Below are 5385 nucleotides of genomic sequence, written 5' to 3'. Positions count from 1 at the left end.
GGAACTTCCGCCCTGCCACAGGACTATTACTCCTGTGACAGGGCAATGCGCTGATTGGCGGAAAGTACGGAAGTATCTCGAAGTACGTCTGACGTATCTCGAATTACGTCTGACGTTTCTCTACGTTAGCGAACATTAAACGTTGTATTCATAAAATAATATAAATTCAGCAGCATGGGGAGGGCCGGGGGGAGGGGAGGTACAGGTAGTAGAAGACATAGTTATAGTACAGTGGAGAAGTAAAAATAGAATAAAAAGGCAGTGGAAACAATATACAATATTATTAACTCTAATAATAACACGCCTCGCGGGCTCATTATAATAGGAGAGCCGTGGGTCTGCATTGTATAGAGCGGATCCCCCGGCCGTATTCAAGCGCTGGAGCGCTTTGCCATGGATAAAACTGTATTAATATAGTAGTAATAATAGTAGTTGGCTAGTTGCGCGCTTCTGGCCACCTCCCGCAGTGCGCGCATACACACATACTGTCTGTAGCCTATACAGTACGTGCAAAATTAGTTGTCAAGAGCCAATCGCACAGGTTGCCTCATCTCATCTGGCTCTGCAAATAGATCTAGAGTCTGAATATCATATATAGCCTGCTGATGATCTCTCTCAAATCCATTCTGAGAACGGAATGCAGTGCCTGCGACGCGGGTCTTGATTGATTGATTGATTGATTGAAAATTGTATTAACAGATCATGCTGGACCTACAAAAGGCCTTTGACACTGTCAATCACTCCATTCTTGATTGAACATTTTATTAACAGATTGCAGAATGGGTACAGTACAGTACAGCTCAATACACACAATTGTTAAGGGGATGCAGACCAGAGAAAGACTTTCGCCTTGGGGGGGGGGGGGGTCGGGTAGGAGGGGTGGGTGGGTGGGGGACACTGTACAACTGTACAAGCAAAACTGTACATTGGAATATTGACAAAACCATACTTGGTCATTTACTGTACATTGGAGGGGGTTGGGTTACAACACAGGAGCAGAGTATAAACAACAGTACAGGAATGAGAAACAGTACTGTACTGTTTTGTAGGTCCAGCATGATCTGTTAATACAATTTTCAATCAATCAATCAATCAATCAATCAATCAATCAATCAAGACCCTTGTCGCGGGCACTGCATTCCGTTCTCAGAATGGATTTGAGACGAGAGAGAGAGAGAGAGAGAGAGAGAGAGAGAGAGAGAGAGAGAGAGAGAGAGAGAGAGAGAGAGATCATCAGCAGGCTATATATGATATTCAGACTCTAGATCTATTTGCAGAGCCAGATGAGATGAGGCAACCTGTGCGATTGGCTCTTGACAACTAATTTTGCGCGCACTGCGGGAGGTGGCCAGAAGCGTGCAACTAGCCAACTACTATTATTACTACTATATTAATACAGTTTTATCCATCGCAAAGCGCTCCAGCGCTTGAATACGGCCGGGGGATCCGCTCTATACAATGCAGACCCACGGCTCTCGTATTATAATGAGCCCGCAAGGCGTGTTATTATTAGAGTTAATAATATTGTATATTGTTTCCACTGCCTTTTTATTCTATTTTTACTTCTCCACTGTACTATAATTATGTGACCTGTACCTCTATGTCTTCTACTACCTGTACCTCCCCTCCCCCCGGCCCTCCCCATGCTGCTGAATTTATATTATTTTATGAATACAACGTTTAATGTTCGCTAACGTAGAGATACGTCAGACGTAATTCGAGATACGTCAGACGTACTTCGAGATACTTCCGTACTTTCCGCCAATCAGCGCATTGCCCTGTCACAGGATTAATAGTCCTGTGGCAGGGCGGAAGTTCCAATCTGGACCGAGGCTCCGAGTGGAAGTTCCAATCTGGACCGAGGCTCCGAGTCTGCAGCTCGACCCTACTCGCGAGATCTGGCGGTCAAAGCATGGCGGGCAATAACCCTTTACAGCGTGGATGTGTTAATAATGATTTGAAGATGTTTACACTTTTTTTTACAACCCTACTGTTCTCCCAAGAATTAAATAAAGGTTTGATGATGATGACATGTCCTAGAAGAGAGATATAGATAGAGTGGGTGTGTTTGTGTTTGTACATGGAAGTTATACTCACATCAGCTTAAGGGAGATGCCATCCATGTCAATTCAGCATAGGATGATTCAGATGGCCTTGTGGTCAGCAGGGTCCCCCTCTGGCTGCTGGCCTCTGGTAGAGGTGTAGATCACCAGTGTCATCCCTCTGAGAACACAATTAGACTTTAGACAGTGGCTTGCGAGCACGATGAGCCTCATTTCTTTATTTTGTGATTGCTCTATCTATCTGATCTTATTACAAAATACTTGCCTCCTAGATCACTAAATGCGGGGCTCCTATCCTATTGAACATATTTTACTTTGTGTGTTTATTTTAACAATAATTTGTGATGCCATCACACAAACTGGCATTTAAAGGGTAAAATTTCAAAAAGTCCTGCACCAGAATGCAGGAAATTAAGTTTTTGTAACAAAATAATTGTGTGTGTGTGTGTGTGTGTGTGCGTGTGTGTGTGTGTGTGTGAGAGAGAGAGAGAGAGAGAGAGAGAGAATGATGGACAATTGCTTGCTGTGTGAGAGAGAGAGAGAGAGAGAGAGAGAGAGAGAGAGAGAGAGAGAGAGAGAGAGAGAGAGAGAGAGAGAGAGAGAGAGAGAGAGAGAGATTAAGTACATTTGCTGAAATACAGTTGTTCTTAATTTTCTCACTTGCTATGTGAGAATGTTAGTTATTATGTTCTCAATGCCCTTGCATTGTATGAGTTGTGTGGACGTGTTTGCTAGTTCTAGTGCTATCCCTTTGTACATTGTGGCTGTGTCTGACAAAAGTTAACAATAAATAATGGTATTAGGAATACATTTGCCTCCTGCGTGAACTGTGCATAGCTGAATAGACTGTATTTTAACACCGGTCATATGGAGAGCCAGCTACATTCTCAGGTGGTACTTGGTGTAAAAAGTTTGAGAACCACTGATCTATCATGTATAAAATTCAACTCACAATTCTACATGGGCTTCAGGTGGTGGTCTGCGTCTTCAGGTGGTGACATACTTCCCGCAACTGGCGAAGAATCTCTGAAATATTGGATTGTTTGACAGTGACACACAACAGAATATTATTTTATGCCTGAATTTCCCCAAAATGGCTAATTGGACAGCACTTCTCCACCATCAGTGGCTATACGTGTCAGATAGGTGCTGATAGGAGAATCTGTCTGAATGACAAAGAAATCGCTTAACTCTCCCTCCCTCGGCCGCTATTGGCGCGACGGTGTAGCGGTCATTCCTATATGGCTATGACTATGAGCCCAGATGCAACGAGTAATTGTCTACTCAAAATCAACTAAGTGTCATGATTACGTCATTACAACCTGGGACTTGGATGGGAGAGCAGGAAAGATCCAATGTCTTCAGTCAAAAATCCGCCAATCAATGCAAAGGTAAACATACGTCTTTAGAGACGTTTTATATAAGAATAAACACCAGTGAACTTGTGTATAAAATTCAACTCACGCTACAGGCAGTCTCTGCCTGCGTGCAACTGCTGGTCTCTGGTGGTAATTCAGGAATGGCTTCAAGTTCCTCTGGCGAAGAATCTCTGAAATATTGAATACGACAATAAAAATGTTATGCCAGTGAGAGAGGGAGACGGAGATAGAGGGAGAGACAGACATAGCACTGCTGTGTCATCAAATGACAAAGGCTTTGGCAATGTAGGTGTTGTGTGAAGTGGAGGGGGTCGAGGTGAGAGAGACAGAAAGACAGAGATGAAAACACAGATAAAGGTGTGAAGTTTGAAGTGGGGTGAGAGAGACAGACAATATTGAATTGAAAGATAATACTTACTGAGCTGAATCAATGGCAGTGTGGTAATAGGGGCTGGAGTTATACATTGGCATTCCTAGAGAAAGAGCAACATAATTAACAAAATAAGGAAAAAATAAGCACCATCAAAGTAGTTATCAATGAGCACCATATAACCTACAGTAGCAAGTGTACCTAGCTCCATATACCTAGCGCATGTCTGGTGGTAAAAACAAAACATGATTTGAGAATGTGTTAGTTAACTCACCTTGATAGCGGCGATGATTGCCAGCGAATTCTAAAAAGAAGACGATCAAAATATTCAAAAAACCTTGTATGCAATTTATCAAGACTGTGTATATTATATATATATATGTTTAGAGTAGCAGGAGCTAGAAGTTCAAATATGTCAGTCTTTCAAAGCCCCATTTTTTATATATAACAAAAGGCAGAATGAACATCACTGCCGCCCTGCTGGATTAAATTCTGAATTGCAGGTAGGCCTGAATAAGTATTTACTGTGCAAAATAACCAAAACCAGATAAATAATATCTGTTTTTTATGAAGCACAGATCATGTTAATTAAGTATTCTGAGTCTGAGCAGACAGAAAACCATCTTACCCTCAGCAAGGGATTACTTTGTGCTGAAGACCCACAATGCAACACAACAACTGCAAGCTAAAATGCCTCACATACAAAACGAAATAAAATAGAGCCATGGCTGTGTCCCAAGTTTAACACAATTGAACTATAATAAAGTATTTGTTAACACTAGTTACAACAATGCTTATGTAACTATTAAAAACGTACATTTTAATCACGAAACAAAATGGCAGAATAACGTTAGCTAGCATGCTAGCTAGCTAACGTTAGTAGCTATAATAATATGCATCACTATTTGCTCAAACAAGCTCCAAACTATTTGCCACGGCACAGAGATAACATTTAGTCAAACGATAACAGCCCGGTGATGGTATCTGAACGGAATCATACTATTCCCATAAGAACTCACTTACCAGTTAAGTATACCAGCATGTTAGCTAATAATGCTAACAAGCTTCGTTCTAGCCTACTAGTTGCCACCACGGTAATAATTCACAAAGTAGCATGTAGTCAAACGATGACAGCAAGATTATGGTATGTGAATGGCATAATACATAATATTGTCAATGACTTACCAAGGAGTTTGGCTCAGACTATTTGTCAAGCCAGTCAGTGAAGACACCATCCATTGCGCCAAAGTGTTTGAATACCTCAAGTCCCGTGAGATCTTCTAGGTCTCGCGAGTTGTTTAGGACTATACCCTCTCGAAGGGGAGGGGAGGGGGAGGAGGGGAGGGGGAATCTACTAAATTGATTCAACGACAGTTTTTCAAATGTTGAAATGGTATCTGTAATTAAATATTGAATCAACATAGCTTTTTCAACCTCAACCAAAAATAACCAATCTGACTGTACATTGGAGGTGGTTGGGTGGGTGGGGGGGTTGGGTAGGAGGGGTGGGTGGGGGACACTGTACAACTGTACATAAATATTACAGTGACAGTCCAGTTGAGTTAATGGATGG

At 41.9% G+C, this 5385-nt stretch overlaps 1 long non-coding RNA gene across 1 annotated transcript; it reads right to left on the bottom strand.

The window, feature by feature from the left end:
• Positions 1-3550: 3550 nt before the first annotated feature.
• Positions 3551-5051, bottom strand: LOC311237343. The gene is made up of 4 exons (XR_014620276.1): positions 4998-5051; positions 4087-4116; positions 3861-3915; positions 3551-3612 (listed from the first exon to the last, which is right to left on the bottom strand). It is a non-coding gene; the product is annotated as an uncharacterized lncRNA (long non-coding RNA).
• Positions 5052-5385: the final 334 nt, after the last annotated feature.

Source organism: Notolepis coatsorum, assembly GCF_963971535.1.
Source record: "Notolepis coatsorum genome assembly, chromosome: 1".
In the NCBI taxonomy this organism is placed as follows: Eukaryota; Metazoa; Chordata; class Actinopteri; order Aulopiformes; family Paralepididae; genus Notolepis; species Notolepis coatsorum.
The sequence above is the reverse complement of the archived record's forward strand: the minus strand, read 5'-3'. Positions and strand labels throughout refer to the sequence as shown.